Consider the following 25,283-nt stretch of genomic DNA (forward strand, 5'->3'; position numbering starts at 1 on the left):
CTAGTAAAATACCCGAATGCACACGGAACGGCCTTTTTTAAACTGGAAAGCAGTATGAGGTTTAAAGTACAATATAATGGGGGCTATCCTGCGGCGCAGTGCTTAAGAATCCACCCGCCAATGCAGGGGATAAGGGTTCGAGCCCTGGTCTGGGAAGATCCCACATGCCACAGAGCAGCTAAGCCCATGCTCCACAACTACTGAGCCTGCGCTCTAGAGCCCGTGAGCCACAACTACTGAGCCTGATTGCCACAACTACTGAAGCCCACGTGCCTAGAGCCCATGCTCTGCAACAAGAGAAGCCCTCACAGTGAGAAGAGTAGGCCCTGCTCGCCACAACTAGAGGAAACCTGCATGCAGCAACAAAGATCCAACACAGGCAATAAAAAATTGATTGATTTTTTTTAAAGTATAATATAATGACGTCTTTCCAAGGCATGAAGGCATCTTACAGAGCACATCATTTTAGCTCTTGGAAGATTTGGCCCTGGATGAAATTGTTCAGTAGGCAAAGCATACTTTGAGTGATTGTACAGTTGACCCTTAAACAACAAGGGTTTGGACTTTGCAGGTCCGTTTATACAAAGCAGATATTTTTCAATAAATATAGTACTTGTATTTTCATGTTAGAGATCTTTAAATGTGTGGAAAAGTTTGCGCTTGATAAGAGATTACAATATGTGGAATCAAAAGAACTGGGGTTTGAGTCCTGAATCTATCCAAACTTTTTCAGCTTCCTGCCCGTGGGTGAGTCATATATCAACTCCTTTGTTTTTGAGGCAGAGATAGCACTACAGAGGATTTTCCACTGCAAAGGAGGTGGGTGGGTGGTAGATGCCCCTAACCCACCCAACCTTGTTAAAGGGTCAACTGTATATATATATATATATATAGAGAGAGAGAGAGAGAATATTTTTCTTTCCTTGAACTATAAATACACACACAGCCCCTATTGTATGTCCAGCGCTGTGCTAGGTGCTAGTGACACAGTGAGGACAGATACATGTCCAGGACCTGTCCTCACAGGCCACCTAATCCTTGGCTATTTTTAAGTCTTCACACACCCACATACTTCCCACCCCTAGGTGCTCCTTACTTATGCTGTTCAATCTCCTGATTGGCTTATTTAAGTTATTTACATGTTTATGTATTTATTGACTTATCTTTTTAATTAAGAATTTCACTTTTCCAAATTTTTCGCATGTGCTCTTAGCACATGATTGTGGCAGGTGGCCTATGAGTTCCTGTGCCAGTTACAAGGAAGGCAATTTTGGGAGGACCTTCCTAAGCTGAGTCCTCCCAGCTAGCAATGCGGTTTATGTTTTAAGCCACACCATTTTATATGGTGTTAAATCTCAGGAGTAGTTATAAGCGTGTATGTCTCAGGATAATTCATAAGTTGCACATTGGTTTTATACGGATTTCCGTATTTGTGTTATATTTAACAATAAGTTAAAAATAAATATCTCTTCTTTCAAAATGCACACAACTTGTTCGCTATTTTATAATGATACGGCGCAGGTGCTGGCACTGGTAGGATGGGAGTGACGGGGAGCGCCTGGCCCCAATGGAACCATCCAGTCTGCAACAGGAGGGCAAACCAACTAATGACGATAACAACAACAACGATAACAGTAATAATAAATCAGAGAGTGAAACTCGCATCCGCCAAATCGTAGTAAGCACTACGAATCTCGTCCCCGCAGGGCCGCCATACAGGCGACTGCTCGGACAGCGGCCACGGCGGCTCTCGTGGCGCCCCTGACGGCCCCCTTTCACGCCCGGGCCGGCAGAGTGGGCGGGGCCCGTTGGGAGGGGCGGAGCCTGGCGGACGGGGCGGGGAGCCCGCAGCAGAGGGTGGGGCCGAGGGGTAGGAGGCGGTGGACGGGCGGCTGGGCGGGGCGCGCTTGGGCCTCAGCTCCTCAGGCGCCGCTCTAGCAGCCGCACATCCCGCGCCACCGGCAGCCCTGGCGGCCCGCGCTGTCCGTGAGCCGAGGTGGCAGCCAGAGGAGGAGCCGCAGGCGCTGAGGTAAGCATGGGGGCCGCCCGCCGCGAAGTCCGGAGCCCTCGCGCCCCGGGTCCGGCCCGCAGGTTGTGGCGAGGCCGGGGGGGGCGGTGCGCGGAGGCCCGGGCGGGCGGGGCCCGGGCCTGGGGGCGGAGACCGGCCTGGCCCGAGGGGCCGGCGGGGCCGCGCGGCGCTGACCCTGCTGGCGCAGCCGCGGAAGTCGGGGTTCGAGGCGGTGCGGGCGCCGCCGCACGCCCAGCCCGGTCCCGGGCCTTGTCAGCCAGGGAGGTGTGGAAGCGGCCTGCCCGGGGGGCGCCCACGGCTGAGGGAGGGCGGGGGACGGCCTGATCCCTCCCACTTTCGGAGCTCCGGGGCCAGTTCGCCCGTACAGCCCTCGGGAACTTGTTAATAGGAAAGCTTGGCAGGGAAACAAATGCCAACGTTTTGGAAGAACTGAGAGTCACGTCGTTAGGCGCTGAGGCTTTATTTTCCTTCCCCGCCCCCTGCCCAACCTCGGCCAGACTTGGCCAAAGAAGGATGTGTCACCAGCTTGGGGCCTCGGGCGGGATCCCGGGCCCGGCTGGGAGCGGGAGTACCTGGAACAAAGGTAAACAGGGGCCGGGCAGACCCCGGCCCTGCCCCGTGACCGCGGCTGGGCCACCCGGGTGGGTCTCACTCCCGCGCCGACCCCGGCCGCCGCCTCGAAGGGGCTTTCTCCTGAGGGACCTCTCGATGGAAACCAGCTGGCCGGCCTTGGAATTGATGTTGCATCTGAACTCTGCTATGCTCACGTTATTCCCAGTCCTTTGACTCTGGTAAAGCTTAAGGAAATTGTATCCAGTTTTAGTAGTCAGCAAACGTAAGGGAGGAGAAATTGCTCTTTGTAAATTATAAGGTATTTTCTTATTAGGAAATGGTCTGGAAACACGAAATAAAAATTTTTAACACGTAAGCAAAAAAAGTGATTTGTATGTCTTCCAAAATCTGAGGAAGTGTTCCTCCTCGAATCATTTATGTACAGAACATCGCCCAAACCTTCCCTGCCAGGCATTTTTCTTTGTTCTTCGTTAGTCTCAGGCCTCAGTTTCTTGTAGGGAGAGCACCCAATCTGAGACCTTGAGGATGGCCATACTAGAGCAGAGCGTGTGCTTCCAGCTCAGTAGGCAGGAGGCGTGTGTTATAGTAAAACATGGTTTTCTTTCTTGGTCATAGTATTTTAAATTATTTCAATTTCATTTCTTCCAGGAGTATCCATGACTTTTAGTGAATGCCTTTGTAAAAATCTATAGACTATTCATAATTTATACATACAATTTATTCACACTTATTGCATCCTATCCTCTCTGGCAGAAGAACTTATAGCAAGAGATACTTGTGGAAAAACTTGGATTTCTAAATCTGGGAGCTCAGAAATTGAGCGCAGGAAAAGAAAGTTGTTGTTTTTTTTAATGGAAAGCTTTGGAGAAGTCTTTACCAGGACCAGTCTGTCTGTTGAGTTCAAAAACAGCTTTATCTACAAATAACCTGCACATTAAGCAGTTAAAGATATATTTGTATTCGTAAGTATTTGCATATTTTAATATGCAGCTAACATTCTGGAGAGTGAAAGGGCTATTTGACTTTATCTTAGTCTGAATTAGTTTGGCCGTAATGTTTAGCTGAAACCACTGCCCTAAGAGAATGAAAGGTTTGTTTCAGCAAGAAGGGAATAAAGGGTGTGAGTAATATTGGGGTATGGGGTACTTGAGGGGGGTACGCATCAAACCATAACTTTGCTTTTAAACTCTTCAGTGGCTTCGCATTACCTCTGGCAAACAGTCTACACTGATACGGTCCCTGCTACCCTTCAACACACAGCTTAAAGCTTTACTTCCTCTCTGAAGTTCTTCTTGACATCCTCACCAGCCCACCTCTCCCCTCCCACAGCCCCCCCCCCCAAAAAAAAACAAATCCACCACCTGGAGTAGAATTGATCACCCTTTTGTGGAGGCTATCCTGTGCATTATAGGATGTTTAGCAGCATTTCTGACCTCTAGTTAATAGTTGCCAGTAGTCCCCCCTCACACACACACACACAGTTGTGACAGTCAAACTGTCACACAAACCGACAGTTGTCATGCTCAAAAATGCCTCCAGAAAAAAAAAAAAAAATGCCTCCAGAGATTGCCCAGTGTCCCTTGGGAGGGCCAAAATCACCCCTAGTTGAGAACCACTGTTCTAAAGGGACTGCTGTCTTAACACTAATAACACTACATTGCCCTGTTGCTTCTGTGTCAATTTATTCCGCTAGGTTTGAAGGTAAGAGTAGTCACTCATTTAACAAACATCTGAGGGAGGGCCTACTTTGCCAGCCAGACATTAATTTAGGTCTTGGAATACAGTGGTAAAAGCCACTGATGTGGTCTCTGCACTCCTGGACCTTACAGTCTAAGGAGAGTGACAGACACATACATGTATAATTATACATGTTCTCATTATAATTGTGATAGATTCTGGAAGAAGTACAGGGTGCTCTGAGTACATAAAAAAAGGGGTCCTGACCTAGTTTGGAAACTAGGGAAAATTTCTTTGGGAAATAACCTCTAAGGTGAGGTAGACTCTGAAGAATAAATAGAAGTTACAAGGCAAAGCTTAGGGGGACTACATTCCAAGCAGAAGGAACAGGACCTTTTCTGGGAGCTCATAGGCCAGTATGGCTGGAGGATGGAGAGTGATAGGGCCAGATGATACAAAATGAAGCTGGTAAAGTAGGCGGAGACTGGTGAGCACCAGTTCTCAGTCCAGCCTGCTAATCAGAATCACTAGAGGAACTTAAAACAATACTAGTAGAAGATGTGGCATATATACACAATGGAATATTACTCAGCTATAAAAAGGGATGAGATGGAGCTATATGTAATGAGGTGGATAGAACGACAATCTGTCATACAGAGTGAAGTAAGTCAGAAAGAGAAGGACAAATATTGTATGCTAACTCACATATACGGATTCTAAAAATGGTACTGATGAACTCAGTGACAAGAACAAGGATGCAGATACAGAGAATGGACTGGAGAACTCGAGGTATGGGAGGGGGCAGGGGGTGAAGGGGAAACTGAGACGAAGCGAGAGAGTAGCACAGACATATATATACTACCAACTGTAAAATAGTCAGTGGGAAGTTGTTGTATAACAAAGGGAGTCCAACTCGAGGATGGAAGATGCCTTAGAGGACTGGGGCGGGGAGGGTGGGGGTACTCGAGTGTGGGGGGAGTCAAGGAAGGGAGGGAATACGGGGATATGTGTATAAAAACAGATGATTGAACCTGGTGTACCCCCCAAAAAAATATAAATAAATAAATAAATAAATAAATAAATAAATAAATAGTGTATGGAAAAACAAAAAAACAAAAAAAACCCAATACTAGTGCCTGAGCTATGCTCCAGGCCCATTAGATCAGAATGTTTGCAGTGGGTCCTACTCCCTCCCCCAGCAGCCACGTTCCCCATACTTTTAAAGGGGTAACCACTCTTAGCAGTATTATTATTTAGACATTTTCTGTGGGCATTCAAGTAAATGCATATTCTTTCCTCCTGTTGTTTATACAAATGGTAGCATACTGTATACACTATTCTGTTCCTTATTTTATTCTCTTAACAATGTCCTGGAAATCTTTCCACTCTAATACATAGTTTTCTTATTCTTTTGAATGACTGTATAGTATTCCATTGTATAGATACACCACAGATTATTTAACCATTCTTCTAATGAGCAACATTTAAATTGTTTCCAGTAATTTACTGTAACAGATAGTACTATGCATATGCTAGTTCACATGTGTGTGAATAAATTTGTAGGTTAAATTCCTAGAAGTGGCATTGTTGGAAATATGTACACATACACTGTAAACATTTGTGGTTCTAAAAGATTACTCTGGTCAGACTGGAGAGAATGGCTTGAAAGGAAATGAGTGAACGTTGGAGAAAACTGATCCTAAGATTACAGTGTGCTGTAGAGTGAATTGTGTCCCCCTAAAATTGCTTTTTAAAGCCCTAACCCCTAATGTGACTATATTTGAAGATAGTCTTTAGAAGGTAATTAAGGTTAAATGAGGTCATAAGGGTGGGTCCCTAATCCAATAAAATTGGTGGCCTTATAAGAAGAGGGAGGGAAGGCCATGTGAGCACACAGTGAGAACATTGCCATTTACAAGCCAGAAAGAGAGTCCTTACCAGAAACCAACCTTGCTGGACCCTGATCTGGGACTTCTATCCTCCAGAGCTGTAAGAAAATTAATTTCTGTTGTTTAAGCCACCCAATCTGTGGTATTTTATTATGGCAACCTGGGCTGGCTAAATACAGTCAGCCTTTGCTATCTGCTGGGAATTGGTTCCAGGACCCCTTTGGATACCAAGATCCACGGATGCTCAAGTCCCTTATGTAAGATGGCACAGTACAGTCAGCCCTTCATATCTACAGGTTTGCATCCATGGATACAGAGGGAAAACTACACTGTGGAAAAGTAGAGGAAGAACTGGTAGCTGGGACCAAGTTGGTAGCAGAGGAGATGGAGAGAAGTAGATGAATGCAGTAGGAGGCAGAATTGGTAGGATTTGATGATTGATATGGTACAGGCAGTGAGTGGGAGAAATACGTGCATCAGATGAAGCCCAGGGTTCTCGCTTACGCAGCCAGGTGAATGGTATTGTTACCTGAGCTAGAGAACATTGGAAGTATAAATGGTTGTGGTGGTTTAAATTACAGTTCACTTTGGGACTGATGAGAAGCAGGTGTCACATAAGTATTTGAGAATTCAAATCCAGAGCCCAGAAGAGTGGGACGAACTGGGGAAACAAATATTTAGCTGTAAATTGAAGGATATAGATGGAATCATCCTGGGCAGAGGTTGTACACGCGCAGGGCATAGCTGAATCTGGTTTACAGATGTGTGTTGTTTTTCACATACAATGGTTTTTGTTGTTGTTGTTGTTTAATTTTGAGTTAGTTGCCAGTAAGTTAAAATCTGAAGATCTCCCATGAAAATCTAGATTTGGGGTTTTCCTTTAAAGTGAGAAGATGTAGCACTACTGAGCTGGCTTTCCCACATGGGAACAGTTGATTGGAGCTAAGTCACAGCTGATCCCAGCTGCTTTCTAGTCCACCAAAGAGCCTACCACTCCCTGAAACTTATTCCTGGCCTGCTTTGTTTATTTTCTACTCTGACCCTGTAGGCATTTGAGTGTGGGATCTCTGCTGTAGGGAGAAAGTAAAGAATAGTGATTCTCATTTTGGCTACGCATTGGAAACACTGAATGGTTAAAAAATACTGATGCTGGGGCCTACCTCGTAATTTCTATTTCTAATACTTGGTCTAAATTGGATCCTGGCGTTTTTAAAAAGGTCCTCAGGTGATTCCACTGAGCAGTGGAAGTGAGAACCATCAAGAGAGATTAAGACGAGAAGAGGGCTCAGACTGAGCATTTCAAAGTTGGGTCAAGGAGGGTAGCCCCAGGAGAGGGGTGAGAAGTGGCCAGAGAGGTACAGTGGAATGGCACCTTGCTTGCAGTTAAGGTATGCAAACTTAATCTAATACACTTGAAGGTGTTTCTGTAGTAATTAGATGAAAGAAAGTGTTCTATTTTGCACGTATACTTACTATTTGTTTGGCATGTGCACATATATGCTGTTCATTGCTGCATAGAGTTATGTATACAAAAATTAGGCTTTACTTACTAGGCCATTTAAAGAATTTTCAAGACTAATTTTAACTATATTTGATTTTTGTCATAGAAGCTCACTTTCGAATTTAATTCCAGTTTAAGATGTGTCATGAAAGGCAAGGGAAGAGAGTATTTTTAAAAAAAGAGGAGTCATCAAGTAAAGGTGTAGACCTAAAATGATGCATTGAATTTAGCAAGATGGAGTCTTTGACCTCAACAACAACCATTTTAAATTGAAAAAGACAGAAACCAGATTGAAGTGGATAGAAAGTAAGGAAGTGGAAATGGTGATTGTTGGAAAAATCTTTTGAGAAGTTTACCCAAAAGGGGAGTGATGAGGGAGGGAGAGGTGTCTTATATGTCTCTATGGTAGGTGCTTAGTCTGTGTTGGTTATCCAAACACTTCTTCTGACTTTTCAGTGAGATATCTCAGTGGTACCTGATTACCTCTCTATCCCATTTCAGAGGGGTCTTGCTTATATTTGTTTTGGAGACTTTGTGCTTTTCACTGAGAAGATATTTTGTCAGGACCCTTGAGATTCAGATGTTGGTGATTAGGCCCTTAGTCTCTTTCTTATCTGGGAAGCCATAGAGCTCCTAAAGGCCAGCAGGGCTCCAGTAATCCTGACATCATCCTTTCAGTGAACTGATGAACAAAGACCAGATTGTTGGCATGTTGAAAATGGAATACTTGGCTATGTTAGGGAATATGTATCTAGCTGTCATTCCTAGGGATAGTTTTTGCAGCTGTGTTTTTTTCTAATTAACTTGATAATGCAGTTTGGTTTTCCAGATGCATCCATGTAACATTTCTCATACTTTGAAATCTTTATCATTGATGGTGATTAAAGGGTATAGATGTAAGTTGGATAAGTAGACCGTCATTGAACTTTGAGAGAAGGAGAAGGAGAGAACACCAAACAAACTTTGTTTTCCAAAAGGGTGAATACCATTACCTTGAAGACTTTGGGTTAGAGTGACTCTTTAGAGTGGGTTGTCATGCAGATGTTCACTACCAATCTGTCTTTTATCCATTTCTGCTTCATTGGCAACCTTAATTTGGCACAGGAGAGTTTAAAGGTCAGTTTTACAGTTCATGTTTCTAAGAGTTGTGATCTACCAGCAGAACATAAACCACAGGGGTTGGAAAATGCCAAGGATTATTAGTGAAGAATGATATTTATTAGTTGAAGGCATAAGCCCCATTGCTATAGTCTTTTTGCAAACATGAGTATCATCTTGTAAGGGATGATCCTTCGTAGCTGTCATTGGTTCATCAGTTAGGTGGATGATGGTTAACTTCAAAATGAATGGTGACTCGGTGACATGCATAGCAAATCTCGGTTTAAGAAAGTTTATACTGGGAGTCTACAATAAGAAAATATTTTGTTGAGAAACTTGTGTGTGCTTAGGCAATTGTAGGAATTCTGTTATCACAAATATAGTTAGGTACTATGCCTGATGGTGGTAGATGGAGGGAAAAGTTCACTGCCAAGGTTGTCCAGAGCTCCTTTGGTTTGTAAAGGAGACAATGGTTGCTTGGTAAGAGGATTTAGACTCAGTTCTGGGGTGCATGGCCTTGATCTGTCAACTGTGAGCTCTGCGATTTATTGTTTTTATTGAGTTAAAATTCGCATAACATAAAATTAACCATTTTAAAGTGTACAATTCAGTGAATCTCAATACATTCACAGTGTTGTGCAACTATCACCATTATCTAATTCCAGAACATTTTTTGTTACCCCAGAAGGAAACCCTGTACCCATTAAGTAGTCACTTCCCATCCCTCCCCCTCCCCCATCCCCATTCCCTGGAAACCAGCAATTTGTTTTCTTTCTCTATAGAGTTATTTATTCTAGACATCTCATATAAATGGAATCACACAATATGTGACTTCCTGTGTCTGCCTTCTTTCATTTAGCATGATGTTTATAAGGTTCATTCATGTTGTAGCATGTGTTCCTTTCTTTGAATAATAGTCATTCCTTTCTTTGACTGAATATAATTCCATTGAATGGATATACCACGTTTTGTTTATTCGTTTATCAGTTGATGGACATTTCGATTGTTTACACCTTCTGGCTACTGTAAATAGTGCTACCAAGAGCATTCGTTTGCAAGTTTTTACTTGAATACCTGTTTCAGTTCTTTTGTGTTTATACCTAGGAGTGGAATTACTGGATCATATGGTAATTCTATATTTTACTTTTTGTGGAACCACCAAACTGTTTTCCACAGCAACTGCACCATTTTATATTTCCACTATCGATGTTTGAAAGTTCCAATTTCTCCATGTCCTTGTCAACACTTGTTATTTTCTGGTTTTGTGTTGGTTATAGCCATACTAGTGGGTGTGAAGTGATATCTCACTGATTTTGATTTGCATTTCCCTAATGACTAATGATGTGCATCTTTTAATGTGTTTGTTGGCCATTTGTATATCTTCTTTGGAGAGATGTCTATTCAAGTTCTTTGCCCGTTTTTTAATTGGGCTGTTTGTCTTTTTGTTGTTGAGTAGTTAAGAGTTTTGTATATATTCTCATTACTAGATCCTTGTCAGATATATGATCCTTCAGCAACCACCTAGTCTTCCATTCTAGTGCATAGATGAGTCATGACATAACTAGAGGGCTGGGATCCAGCCAGTCACAGGGCTCCAGGTGCAAAAGGTATTTGGATAGGTTGTACCCATCCAGAAATGAAAGTATATTTTCTTGTGCAGCATGTATTTGTCAAATTCTGTTACTGTTCCTCTCAAATTTAGGGATAGTTGTTCTAGGTGTGTGAGTCATAGTTTTCAAAACTAAAGAGTTTCAGGCGTTGAAGGAGAAAAAGGCAATTCTTTTTATTGGACCAAGAATTCTTACATTTCAGTGTATCAGCTTTTAAATGATCTAGAACTGAGACTATTTCCTGATTCAATGGTTAGTGTTCTCATTCACTTCAATCAACAAATATTTATTGTTACCACTATGTGCCCGGCACTTTACTAGATACCAGAGATACAGTCCCTTATGATACAAGCCCAAACTCTCCTTTGACCCTGCATCCTCCTCCATATCTGTTCCTCTCTCCTGTCTAACTCACCGAGTCCAGTTCCTTTCCACCAGTCTCTCTTGAGTCCTCTCTCTTGAGTGAGGCCTTTACCCTCCACATTGCTAACTCCAGGGAGAAAGCTTATAGTCTTTTTCATACTTGACCTTTCAACAGCATTTTGCACAGTTGAGTATTCTTTCTTTGAAATGCTTTCTTCCCTGAGCTTCCAGAATACTGCATTCTCTGGATTTCTTCCTGCCTTACTGGTGATTATTTTCGCTCATTCCTCATCATCTTCCTGACCTCTGGAAGTCAGAGCCCTGCTTGTTCCTCAAACTTCTCTTCTTCCTTATCACCTCCATGTCCTTGTCATTTCACCCAGTCTCATGACCTTAAATCCACACCAGCTGCTACCACCAAGAACTACCAGTTTTTACTCCAAGTTAGACCTCTCCTCTGAATCTCATACTCTGATATCAAGTGCCTACTTGACCTCTCCATTTGGATATCTAAGGGACATCTAAAAACTGAACTTACATCTTCCCCCTCTAAAACCCACTCTTCCCACAGCCTGTCCCATCTTGGTAAATAGCAGCTCCATTCTTCCAGTAGCCCAGGCCAAAAACCTTGGCGTCATCTTTGACTCTCTTCTTTCTCTTTCACCCCACATTCAGTTTATCAGCAAACCCTCTTGGTTCTGCCTTCAGAATGTATCTAGAATTGGTCACATCCCAACATCTCTACTGCTTCTACCTTGTCCAAACCACCATTGTATCTCACCTGGATTATTGCCATAGCCTCTTTTTCCCTGCTTCTGTCCTTGCTCTTCTAGCAGCTAGAGGGACCCTGTTAAAAGTGAGTTCTCTGGAGGGGGCTGGGGGTAAAGGGGAAGCTGAGACGAAGCGAGAGAGTAGCACAGACATATATATACTACCAATTGTAAAATAGCCAGTGGGAAGTTGTATAACAAAGGGAGTTCAACTCGAGGATGGAAGATGCCTTAGAGGACTGGGACGGGGGGGGGGGGGGGGAGTTGAGGGAGGGTGGGGGGGGAGTCAAGGGAGGGAGGGAATACAGGGATATGTGTATAAAAACAGATGATTGAACTTGGTGTACCCCCCCAAAATAATAAATAAGTAAATAAAATTTTTAAAAAAAACTGAGTTCTCTGATCAGAGGCTTTATGCTTACCTACAAGGCCCCACATAATCTAAGCCCCCTTTTATATCTCTGACCTCATCTCCTACTATTCTCCGCTGTGCTTACTTTGTCCCAGTCACAAATGGTACCTTGTTCTTCCTTCAACAGAACAGTTACATCTCTGCCTCAGGACCTTTGCTTCTCCTAATATCTACAAAGCTCCTTCTCTCACATCTTTGCTGAAGTTCATTTTCCCTAGCACTCCGTTCCCTTTGAAACACTTCTTCCCAGAGCTCTCAATAGTCTTAGTGTTCCTACCACCCCCCCTAAGACTGAGCACTGAGGCTATTTCTCTCCTCACTGTTTGTTTATTCATCTTAAAGCTTTATTTTGAACCTAGTTCCTCCAGTTTTTTTTTTTTTTTTTAAAGCAGTTTGAAAACTGCTTGTCTGTGAGGTTAAAAATAAAAAGCAGAGATTAGTGTCTGTGAATGGGTATGTCATTAAGGACTTAGAAATCATAGCAAAACCACACTGAGCCCTTCTATTTCATGATCACAGGCATATTCCGTATTTCACAGCCTTGAGGATGGAGCCCTGGAATGCTCCTGCTGTGAGTACTGATGAACACAGCACTCCTACCAATGCCAAGCCCCACTCAAGCACTGTGGCTCAGGTGTCAGCATTTTGTATTCTCTCAGCATGGTAGGTCTTAGCAATCTTGGCATTCTCCTGGCATTCTAGTTGAGACTTCTTTCCCATGGAGGCCCTGCTCAGTGAGTGGAGGTTCACTCAGCAGTATTGGAATCCACGTATTAAATGCAGTTAAGGGTTCCACATAATGGAGAGAGTGTGTTGATTCTACTGTGAAATGCCTCAGACTCTAAAGAAAAGGGCAACAGATCACATCCAATGACAGTCTCTCTGGGTAGCAAGTTGAGAGTCTTCATCGGGGTCATTGTTTCTCAGCTTGTTTGCAGACCTGCAGGCCTTCTGAGGGCCTTCTGGTGGGATCGTATTATTAAAGGCTGGAATGGTATCTGTTAATTCATTGTTTTAAAAGATAATGTGTTATTTCTAATGAATTTTTAACCAAAAAAGTATTATATAAATATGTTCTCCTTGCCTCTACTCTTTTCCTAGATGAGCTAATTTCCTAGATGACAAATAAGCAGATACATAAATAATGCAATTTCAGATAGTGGTAATAGTGCTGTGAAGAAAATTAAGAAGGGCTGTTCCTCTAATGGTGAACACTTGGGTTGTTTCCAGTTTTTCCTCTTTTAAACATTACTGCAATGAACATCCTTGTGCTTATGCAAACGTGACTGTTTATATCATATAGATTCTGAAAGATGGAATTACTGGGTAATATAATCGTATAATCAAAATATTAATAGATAATGCCAAATTGGTCCCCACAGTGTCCAAACTAATATTATATAACTAGATAATATGGAATATAATTAAAAGCAGTAATGTGTTTGTTTTTTAATAAAATATTTTTATTACTTTTAGTTACACTAGAAGTATAGAATACATTCTCTTCGTAAAAAAAAATTAACAAAGGCTAAAAATCCTCATGCCTTCACCAACTTAGAAATTTTTGCCGTTCTCAAAAGTTTTTTAAACTCCTCTCTCCTTGTTTTGATTTTTATTCCCCTGTGATTGAGCATTTTTTCTCATTTTTTGACCATTTGTATTTCTTTTTTTTTCTTTTCTATTTGGATTGCATAGCAAGGACTGCTGGTTACCTCCTGTGATCCATTCTTCCTTCATCTTTAGTAATAGGAAGCCCGGCTTTTAGCCAGGTCCATAGCTGCCCATCCAGAAGACTACATTCCTTGGCTTCCTTGGAGCTAAGTATAACTGTGTAAGTTTTAGCTAACAATATGTAACCAGAAGGGTTTGATGTGACTTTCTGAAGTCTCCTTTAAGAGCAAAGACACTCCCTCATCCCTTCACCCATTCTGTATATTGGAACACAGATGTAATGACCAGAGCTCTCACAGCCATGCTAGACTATGAGGATCATGGTGGTAGCTCAGTGAGCCAGAAAGTCTGGGCTCTCTGAGCATTTGGTGGAGCTGCTGCACCAGCCCTCAATTTCTTTTGCGTGAGAGAAATTTAACTTCTATTTTGTTTAAACACTCTTATTTTTTTTTTCTGTTTTATGCAGCATAGCAAATATTTTTTATTTATTTATAAGAGTTCTTTGGGTTCTAGATACTCATTCTTTATTTATGAAAACGGTACATTTTCCTAGAATCTGTTGGAGTCCTCTCCCTTTGTTAGTAATGGTTTTTAATTTTGGTGTCAGATTTACCTATCCTTGTTTCTATGGCTTTTCACTTTACTGCCTTTTTTTTTTTTAATTAACTTTTTAAAGGCTGTCTTTCCTGCCCTGAAGATATACACATAGAATCTCACATTTTCTTATACTTTTATATAAAATTTAAGTCTTTAATTCATCTGGAATTTATTTTTGTGAATAGTGTAAGGGAGGAATCTTGTTCAATTGGCTATCCATTTGAAAAATAATTTTTCTAATAAGTGGCATGCCAAATTATCAGTTAGTAGATTCTCATATATGTGTAGGTTGGTTTTAGGACTCTAGTTCCATTGATCTTTGCTTCTGTGCCATTAATATACTTTTATTTACTATAGCTTGATAACATATTGTAATTTTGGTAGGCAAGGTCTTCCTTCTTTGTTCATTTTAAAAAATATTAAACATCGACAGCACAATATTTATAAAACATCTGTAAAGTGTAAAGAATAGCAGTACAATGAACACTTATTACCCACTGCTCAGTTTAAGGAAAAAATATTTCTATTACTTTGTCTTTGTTCCCCCACCCCAAGGTTCGCTTGACTTTTCTTTCACATTTTCTCTTCCATGTTAGAATTAGCTTATAAATTGATCTTAGAATACATTCATATAATTGAAGGCAATAATAGTTTCTGTATCAATTGCTTTTTGGAAATTAATAAGCTAATTATATGAATGTTTTTCCCATTAAAAGAAACAACTTGGGTTGTTTCCATGTCTTAGCTATAATAAAGCTTGAGTGAATATGGGAATGCAGATATCTTTTCAAGTTAGTGTTTTCATTTCTTCCAGATACATACCCAGAAGTGGAATTGCTGGGTCGTATGGTAGTTCTATTTTTAATCTTTTGAGAAACCTCCATATTGTTTTCCAGAGTGGCTGCACCAATTTACTTTCCCACAAACAGTGCACAAGGGTTCTCTTTTCTCCACATCCTGGCCAATGCTTATTATTTGCTGTCTTCCTGATAATAGCCGTTCTAACACGTGTGAAGTGATAACTCATTAGGGTTTTAATTTATATTCCTCTGAGGATGAGTGATGTTGAGTACCTTTTCACGTACCATTGGCCATCTGTATATCTTTATTGGAAAAAGATCTCTATTCAGATCTTCTACCCATTTTTTTAATCGGATTGTTGGGGTTTTTTTGCTATTGAGTTGTGTGAGTTCTTTATATATTTATATGTTAACACCTCATCAGATAGCTGATTTGGAAATATTTTCTTCCCTAGGTTGCCTTTTCATTTTGTTGGTGGTTGATGGTTTCCTGTGCCATGCAGACACTTTTAGTTTGATATAGTCCCATTTGTTTATTTTTGCTTTTGTTGCCTTTGCTTTTGGTGTCAAATCCAAAAAATTATTGTCAGGACCAGTGTCACAGACAATTTAATTACATTGTTTATACTAGTAAACATTTAGGATGTTACCGATTTTTTACTAGTATAAATAATGCTAAAACAAAAAATTTTTGTATTGTGACTGTTTTTTCTTAAATTAATATTTTGTTTGTTAAATTTTCTCAGAACAGAAGATGCACTAAGGTTAAAGGGGTATAACTATGTAATGCTCTTGATACATAAGACCAAAGTTCTTTCTAAAGGACTTTATCATTTTGTATACTCAACCAACCTTAGGTTTTGTTTGTTTGTGTTTACTCTTTTTCTCCTAAGCAAATATAAAATGTATGGTAGGATAGGACTAAACACAGCATTGTCAGTATCAAGAGGCCCCTACTTTGGTACATAATAAGTTCTCAAAAAAGGTATTCTCAAGTTGGATATGCAAAAACTGAACAATTAGGACAAAAGTGGTGAATATCTATTACTATAAGGATGAGGGAGTGGGGACAGGAGTATTTTATTATGCAGAATAAAAAATTATAAAATTCCTACTTTATGGCCTTAAATGTTCTTTGACTATAAAATTCTAGCTTTTTATATGAAAAAAAAAAAAGATCAGTGTCACAGAGCTTACTGCCTATGTTTTCTTCTACAAATTTTATGGTTTCAGGTCTTACATTCAAGTCTTTTATCCATTTTGAGTCAAGTTTTGTGTATGGGTAAGATAGTGGTCCAGTTTGACTCATTTGCATGTGGCTATCCAGTTTTCCCAACATCATTTATTGACGAGACTCTCTTTTCCCCATTACATATTCTTGGCTCTTTTGTCATAAATTAATTGACCACATATGCATGGGTTTATTTCTGAGCTTTATTCTGTTCCATTGATCTCTGTGTCCATTTTAATTCCAGTACCACACTGTTTTTATTACTGTAGCTTTGTAATATATTTTGAAATCAGGTAGTATGATGCCTCCACTTTTGTCCATCTTTCTCAAGATTCCTTTGGATATCCGGGGTCTTTTGTGGTTCCATACAAATTTTAGGATTGTTTGTTCTGTTTCTGTAAAAAATGCTGTTGCAGTTTTGATAGAGATTGCAATGCATCTGTAAATTGCTTGGGGTAATAATTTGGGCATTTTAACAGTGTTAATTCTTCCAATCCATGAGCATGGAATATCTTTACATTTATTTACATCTTTTTCAATTTCTTTCATCAATGTCTTACAGTATTTCAGTATATCCATCTTTTACCTCTTGGGTAAAATTTATTCCTGGGTATTTTATTCTTTTTAATGCAAGTGTAAATTCGATTGTTTTCCTAATTTCTCTTTCTGATAGTTCATTATCAGCATATAGATGTGCAACTGATTTTTGTATATTGATTTTGTATCCTGCAAATTTACTGAATTTGTTTATTAGTCCTAACAGTTTTTTGGTAGAGTTTTTAGGGTTTTGTAAATATAATACTGTGTCATCTGTAAATAGAGACAGTTTTATTTCTTCCTTTCTGATTTGGATTCCTTTATCTCTTTTTCTTCCTATTGCTCTGGCTAGGACTTCAAGTACTACGTTGAATAAATGTGGTAAGAGTGGGCATCCTTGTTCCTGATATTAGAGGAAAATCAGTTTTTCACTGTTGAGTCTCATACTAGTTGTGGGCTTGTCGTATATGGCCTTTCTTATGTTGAGGTACATTTCCTCTATTCCCAGTTTGTTGAGAGTTTTCATAATGAATGGATTGTGAATTTTGTCAAATGCTTTTTCTGCATTTATTGAGATGATCATATGCTTTTTATTCTTCATTTTATTCATATGGTGTGTCATGTTGGTTGATTTGTGGGTATTAAACCAGCCTTGCATCCCTGGAATAGATTCCACTTGACCATGGTATATGATTCATTTACTGTAGTGTTGATTTCGGTTTGCTAATATTTTGCTGAGGATTTTCATCTCATCTTTGTCCATCAAGGATGTTGGCCTGTAATTTTCTTTTCTTTCTTTTTTTTTATAAATTTATTTACTTATTTATTTGTATATTGCCTGCATTGGGTCTTCGTTGCTGCACACAGGCTTTCTCTAGTTGCAGGGAGTGGGGGGCTGCTCTTCATTGTGGTGCATGGGCTCCTCATTCTGGTGGCTTATCTTGTTGTGGAGCATGGGCTCTAGGCGCATGGGCTTCAGTAGTTGTGGCACATGGGCTCAAAAGCTTTGGCTCATGGGCTCTAGAGTGCAGGCTCAATAGTTGTGGTGCATGGGTTTAGTTGCTCTGCGGCATGTGGGATCTCCCTGGAGCAGGGCTCGAACCCGTGTCCCCTGCATTGGCAGGCAGATTCTTAACCACTCTACCACCTAAGAAGTCCCTGTAATTTTCTCTTCTTATAGTGTCATCGTCTGGTTGAATTAATGGTAAGGCTGACCTCATAAAATGAGTTTAGAAGTATTCCCTCCTCTTCTACTTTTTGGAAGAGTTTAAGAAGGACCATTATACTGCTTTTAAGTGTTGTTCTTAGTTGTAAGTATAGTTTAATTTGTACTCATAATGGACTGCTGGTTAAAGATGGAACATGTGTGAAACACATGTCAAAATATCATAAATTAATGAGGAGCATGAAAAATGATAATTCTGCAAAACTATTTCAAGATGCTCTTTATGAAATACATAATTTGCATTCATCTGATCAAAATTTTTATGAAATATCAAGATGTTTCTAATACTAGGAAACTACATGATTAAAGGAAGCTGGGTGAAGGGTATAAGGGAATTCTCTGTATTCTCTTTTCAGTTCTTCTGGAAATTATAATTATTTCAAAATAAAAAGGTTTTTTTAATCATTTTAAATATAAAAACTTTAGCCAGGAATGCCTTAGTTTAAAATCATATGCGTATTCATACATGCATATAATTGGTATTTACTATCTCATATTCTTAAAGCCACTCTAGAGAAAATAATTTCAGGTTGGTTAACCAAATACAAATAGCAAGGTAAAGATACTATATTGAGAATCATGAAGCCTATATGGGGTCTAATCAAATTAAGATGGTTTCATTTCTAAAATGGATTGTCAATTGAGAGACTCCATGTGTTATGAAGTAAGGAAGAGGTGTGCTCTAAAAATTCATTTTCAACCTACTATACAACTAGTGTTATAGACAGCTGGATGTTTATTTTATTATAATTGATCATACTGTGTTTAGATACTTAAAATTCTAAAAAGGAAAGATTTAAACACTTGAAATATGAAAAAGAAAAAAATACAGAGTTATTCTATCCAACTGGCTTTTGTTTATTAGTGATAAAGATCTATAGTGTATTTGTTTGCTAATAACTTCTCTCAAAGAGCAGCATGAAACCACTTCTTCTACCTTGATATTTAAAAACTAAAGCTCCAAATTATCAAAAGCACTTGATTTTTATATGCTCAAAATGGAAGAATTCCAAGTGTCAGGTTTTTAAAGCTTATTTATTTTGGATGCTACAATGCAGATTAAATTTCACCCTACATTTCCATATACATTTGGTGCCAAGTCCATTTTTAAATTTAATTTTTATTTTATATGCGAGTATAGCTGATTTACAATGTTGTGTTAGTTTCAGGCGTACAGCAAAGTGATTCAAGTATAGAAATACATATATCCATTCTTTTTTAGATTCTTTTCCCATATAGGCTATTACAGAATATTGAGTAGGCTTCCCTGTGCTATATAGTAGGTCCTTGTTGATTATCTATTTTATATATAGTAGTGTGTATGTGTTAATCCCAAAGTCCTAATTTATCCCTCTCCCCACCTTTCCCCTTTGGTAACTATAAGTTTGTTTTCAAAGTCTGTGAGTATGTTACTGTTCTGTAAATAAGTTGGTTTGTATCACTTTTTTTAGATTCTACATGTAAGTGATACCATAGGATATTTGTCTTTCTCTCTCTGACTTACTTCACCTAGTATGATAATAATCTAGGTCCATCCATGTTGCGGCAAATGGCATTATTTCATTCTTTTTTATGGCTGAGTAATATTCCATTGTATATATGTACCACATCATCTTTATCCATTCATCTGTTGATGGATGTTTAGGTTGCTTACACGTTTAGGTTGGCTGTTCTAAATAGTGCTGCAGTGAACATTGGGGTGCATGTATCTTTCTGAACTATGGTTTTTCTCTGGATACTGGTTGTAAATCCATCTTTTAATTTTTTGGCAATTTTATTTGACAACATGTGATTTTCTTTACACCATAAAACAGTTCATCTACTATGACTAGAAGTCAAAATTTGTCCTTAAATATTATAAGTATAATTAAAGACTTTGCCACATGAACTTTATAATAAAGCTTTAATAACATGTTGATCTAAGATGAAATAGTTTTACTTAAAACTGCTTTATCTTGTGTCATACAAAAGTTTTTTAATTTTTTAAAATCCTAAGGAGGTTCACAATATTATTTTTAAAAACATTTATTTTTAAAAAAAGGTTGGGGGTTTGGGGGGAATGAATTGGGAGATTGGGATTGCCATATATACATTACTAATAAGAAAAAAATATCAAATTTTACACTTTAAATATACATAGTTTATTGTATGTCAATTTTATCTCAATAAAAGTTCTTAAAAACATAACATGAATACAGTCCTCTTCCTAATCTGCAAAAAAAAATAAATACATAAAAAATAAATAAAAATAAGTTGAAAATAAAAAAAGGTTGGGAAACAGTGATCTGCATTGTAGACCTGATCACTTAAATTGTACTAATTGATGTCAGATTGGGCCTGGATCCAGAATGGCCAGCCTAGAAAAGACATGTACCATCATCAAAATGTAGGGACAGGGTGTGTCATGTGATGTGGCCCTTTAACCGAAGAGCCCAGTATTGCTGCTCACTTTCAGAAGGGTAATAATTTCCCTTTTTCAATACATGTTGTTGCTTTGGTCTTAAAAGCAGGCAGATGAACACATATTATTGCTCAACAGCCCCACTGTAATCAAAGATTAGAATGTCAAAAAGATTGTAGGCTGCTTAAAAAAAAACACCATGTTAAATATCCATTGCATATGATGAAGTTTTTTGGTTATAGATTAAATGAAGAAAGATCAGGGGAGGGAAAGCAGAAGAGTATTATGAAAGCAAGAGCTGAAAGAAGAATGGAGAGAGAATATCAATGAAGGTGTATGTTTGCATGTCATAGAAAATAATTAATTGTAAGGAATAAATATCCACTTAAAGATATGTTAGTAAAAAGATTATTTATAAAAATAGGCAAATGGGATGTAATGAAACTTAAAAGCTTTTGCACAGCAAAAGAAACCATAAACAAAACAAGAAGACAACCTTCAGGATGGGAGAAAATATTCATCAATGAAGCAACTGACAAAAGATTAATCTCCAAAATATACAAGCAGCTCATGCAGCTCAATATCAAAAAAACAAACAACCCAATGCAAAAATAGGCAGAAGACCTAAATAGACATTTCTCCAAAGAAGACATACAGATGGCTAACAAACACATGAAAAGATGCTCAACATCACTAATCATTAGAGAAATGCAAATCAAAGCCATGGTGAGGTACCACCTCATACCGGTCAGAATGGCCATCATCAAAAAATCTAGAAACAATAAATGCTGGAGCGGATGTGGAGAAAAGGGAACCCTGCTGCACTGTTGGTGGGAATGTAAATTGGTACAGCCACTGTGGAGAACAGTATGCAGGTTCCTTCAAAAACTAAAAATAGAGGGGCTTCCTAGGTGGCACAGTGGTTAAGAATCCGCCTGCCAATGCCGGGGACATGGGTTCGATCCCTGCTCTAGGAAGATCCCACATGCTGCGGAGCAACTAAGCCCGTGTGCCACAACTATTGAGCCTGTGCTTTAGAGCCCATGAGCCACAACTATTGAGCTTCTGTGCCGCAGCTACTGAAGCCCACACATGTAGAGCCCGTGCTCCACAACAAGATAAGCCACCACAATGAAGAGCCTGCGCACCACAACGAAGAGTAGCCCCCCGCTTGCTGCAGCTAGAGAAAACCCATGCGCGGCAATGAAGACCCAACAGCCAATAAATAAATAAATAAATAAATAAATAAATTTTTAAAAAGCTAAAAATAGAACTGCCATATGACCCAACAATCCCACTACTGGGCATGTACTTGGAGAAAACAATCATTCAAAAAGATACATGTACCACAGTGTTCACTGAAGCACTATTTACAGTAGCCAGGACATGGAAGCAACCTAAATGTCCATCAACAGATGAACAGATAAAGAAGATGTGGCACATATATGCAATGGAATGTTACTCAGCCATAAAAAGGAATGAAATGGAGTTATTTGTAGTGAGGTGGATGGACCTAGAGTTTGTCATACAGAATGAAGTAAGCCAGAAAGAGAAAAACAAATACTGTATGCTAATGCATATATATGGAATCTAAAAAAATGGTACTGATGAACCCAGTGGCAGGGCAAGAATAAAGATGGAGATGTAGAGAACGGACTTTAGGACATGGCGGGGAAGGGCGGGGTGGTGGGGAAGCTGGGATGAAGTGAGAGAGTGGTGTTGACATATATATGCCACCAAATGTAAAGTAGATAGCTAGTGGGAAGATGCTGCATAACACAGGGAGATCAACTCGATAATTGCTGATGACCTACAAGGCTGAGATAGGGAGGGTGGGAGGGAGGCTCAAGAAGAAGGGGATATGGGGATATATGTATAAATACAGCTGATTCACTTTGTTGTATAGCAGAAACTGGCACAACAGTGTACAGCAATTTTACTCCAATAACAATCTGGGAAGAAAAAGATTATAGTAAAAATATACAGGGAGCACATCAGTTCACTGCAGTTTTAGAAACTGAACATACTCCTCTATGTATATTATATGTGCTCTATTTTCTTAACACCAGCTTCTCCTGCCATGTTACTCATTATGGATGCCCCCAAACAGTGGTCTCAGCCATCAACTCTGTAGGACTTTAAGACCCAGACCTCTCAGCTAATTGACAGTGTTTCAGTGCTTCAATTCCAAGTCCCCAGGAGAGAAAACATGATTGCTCTACCTTGAGTCAGTGTCCCAACTAAATTTGACCAGGGATTGGAGAGCATGTGACTCATAAAGTTGTCCCCCCTAGCCTGTGAACAAGAAGTAGGGACATCTCTTGTTTGGTATATAGGAGAGAAGACTTGTTTGGGAAGGAATAGATTGGTGCCTGAGCTCTGAAAAAAAAGGATTATAAAATATCTATGCCCCCACAAAAAAAAATAAAATGGCAGTAAGGGTGTAATAGTCTCCCAAGTGTAATCTTCCTAGGAAGATTAGGTCAGTTTACATAAATTGCAGCAATATCTTTTTGGATCTATTTCCTAGAGTAATGGAAATAAACACAAAACAAAAGAAACAAATGGGACCTAATTAAACTCAAAAGCTTTTGCACAGCAGAGGAAACCATAAACAAAACAAAAAGACAACCTACAGAATGGGCGAAAATACTCGCAAACTATGCAGCTGACAAGGGATTAATCCGCAAAATACACAAACAGCTCATACAGCTCAATATCAAAAAAACAAACAACTCAGTCAAAAAATGGACAGATCTAAACAGACACTTCTCCAAAGACATATAGATGGCCAAAAAAGCACATGAAAACATGCTCAACATTGCTAATTATTAGAGAAATGCAAATCAAAACTACAATCAGGTATCACCTCACACCAGTCAGAATGGCCATCATCAAAAAGTCTACAGGAGAGAAAAGATGGCGGCGAAGTAGAGAGACGTGGAGTGCATCCCTCTCCACAGATGCATTGGGAATGCACGGAAGGATGCAGTAATTCCCACAGAGAACCAGCTGAACACCAGCAGACGTCCTCGGACACCAGAAAGGGCTGTGGGGAGCCCGACATAGCCGTTAGGGAGGCATCTACGAGGGCTCAAAGAGGGTGAAGCGGTGGAGCTGTGGCAGATGGGAGGGAGTGAGAAACATACGGAGGGTCCGCAGCGCAGCTCAGCGTTCCCGGACCAAGACATTGATCCGCGGCTGAACGGAGGGTCCAGGAGCGGGAGCGTGGGAACTGGAGAGCTGGTTCAGGGTGAGAAACATTGTTGCCGGTGGGGTGACCGACCGAGAGCACAGGAGGGAGGAGGTCCGCGGAGAGGAGTGCCCGTCCCTGAGAGCTGCCCGGCCATGATGGCGGCTGGAGGCTGCAGGCTCATGGGCAGGGGGGAGGAGCCGCGCGCATAGCCTCTCCCTCTCTTTCGGCGCCTCTGCAACAGGCAGTGGAGAGACGCCCTGTGGGCCACCTAAGGCACTCAGGGATAACAAGCACCCTCAGGCACTCGGGCGGGGCTAAATTAAAACCCCTTGCAATGCCAGCAGCAAGGAGGCTGCCGAGAAAAAAAAAACAACAACAACAGCATCAATAAGAAAAAAACCCCGAGAGAGGCCCAACTCTAAGACTTTCTGTGTACGCCTGAGCCACCAGCGCCCTCTGCAACAGGCACCTCCAAGCCTGACTGAAACAACAGTGCGCCACTGCTCACTCACTCCCAGGAGAAGGAGCCACTATTGTACCCTCTCCCTCCCCACACACCGACGCTTACAGACGAACAATAAAGGAACCTCTGCTGGTCACAGAATAACGCAAAAAAAAAAAACCCAAGGCAAGGAGAAGGACACTTACAGCTGAGACGCTAAGGAGAGAGAAATAGTAGTATCAATACCTGTTGAACTGGTCCATTCTGGGATCAGTTCTGGATTTTTTTTTTTTTTTCCTTTCTCTCTCTCTCTCTTTTTTTTTGGACTTATTAAATACGATCTTAGCCCTAAGGGATCTACAAGTTTTATAACATAATTTTTTAATGATATTTTTTTTTTTTTTGCCTTTTTATATACTTCTATATCTAGCTAAGTTTTTGGTAGTACGGACAATATATCTCTCATACTTTCCTTTCATCCCTATCTTTTATACATTTCTATTCCTTTCTTTTTATTTGCATATTTCCAACCACATTACGCTCTTCTGTTCCCCTTTCTTCCAGCCTTTTTAAGTTTATTTTATCTTAACATACTTATAAGCAACACTGTCGGTCTGCTCAGACTCCTTGCTCTATTCTCCAGATGACGCACTGCCTTGGTATCTAATATTAGGCTTTTGTCTTTATCTTAGTTCTTAGTACAGTTGTCTAATTACATTCTGAGAATCTCCATTCTCTCTGGTGGTACTCCAGCTCTTTTTTATATTTGATCCTAGCTTACAAAATCTCCCTGGATTGATGTTTGTATGTGTAGGGTGTTATTTGTTGTTTGTTTGCTTTTGCTTTTGTCTCTGATTTGTTCTGTTTCAGTTGTCAATTTCTGTTGGGTTTCTCTTTGAATATCTGATAGCACACTGGGGTTCTGTCAGGTCTTTCTAGAGCCTTATGTCCTAACGGATTCAGTAATAGTGTGTCTTATACATGTATGTGTTTCCTAGACTTAATATTCGTTTAATCCAATACTTGGACATTAGTCTGAGGCTTGGACAGTCTTCTATAAACACCTCTATCGCCAGGACAAGCAATCCCAAAAGTTTGGACAACCATGAGGAAACAAAGAAACACCATGCAGGCAAAGGAGCAGGAAAAAAACCCACAAGACCAAATAAATGAAGAGGAAATAGGAAAAATGCCTGAAAAAGAATTTAGAGTAATGATAGTAAAAATGATACAAAATCTCGATAACAAAATAGAGAAAGTA

At 40.0% G+C, this 25,283-nt stretch overlaps 1 protein-coding gene across 4 annotated transcripts in view; it reads left to right on the forward strand.

Moving 5' to 3' along the window:
• The first annotated feature begins 1,883 nt into the window (after positions 1-1,883).
• PPP2R3A (protein phosphatase 2 regulatory subunit B''alpha) overlaps positions 1,884-25,283 on the forward strand; it is a 183,615-nt gene continuing 160,215 nt past the window's right edge. For 2 of the 4 annotated variants that reach the window (XM_057738035.1, XM_057738039.1), the window contains exon 1: positions 1,884-2,029. The gene's annotated coding sequence lies outside the window, so the exon portion shown is untranslated. The remainder of the gene's footprint in view (positions 2,030-25,283) is intronic. The other 2 variants (XM_057738036.1, XM_057738037.1) reach the window with 2 other exon arrangements.

This window comes from Hippopotamus amphibius, chromosome 6 (assembly GCF_030028045.1).
Source record: "Hippopotamus amphibius kiboko isolate mHipAmp2 chromosome 6, mHipAmp2.hap2, whole genome shotgun sequence".
Lineage (NCBI taxonomy): Eukaryota > Metazoa > Chordata > Mammalia > Artiodactyla > Hippopotamidae > Hippopotamus > Hippopotamus amphibius.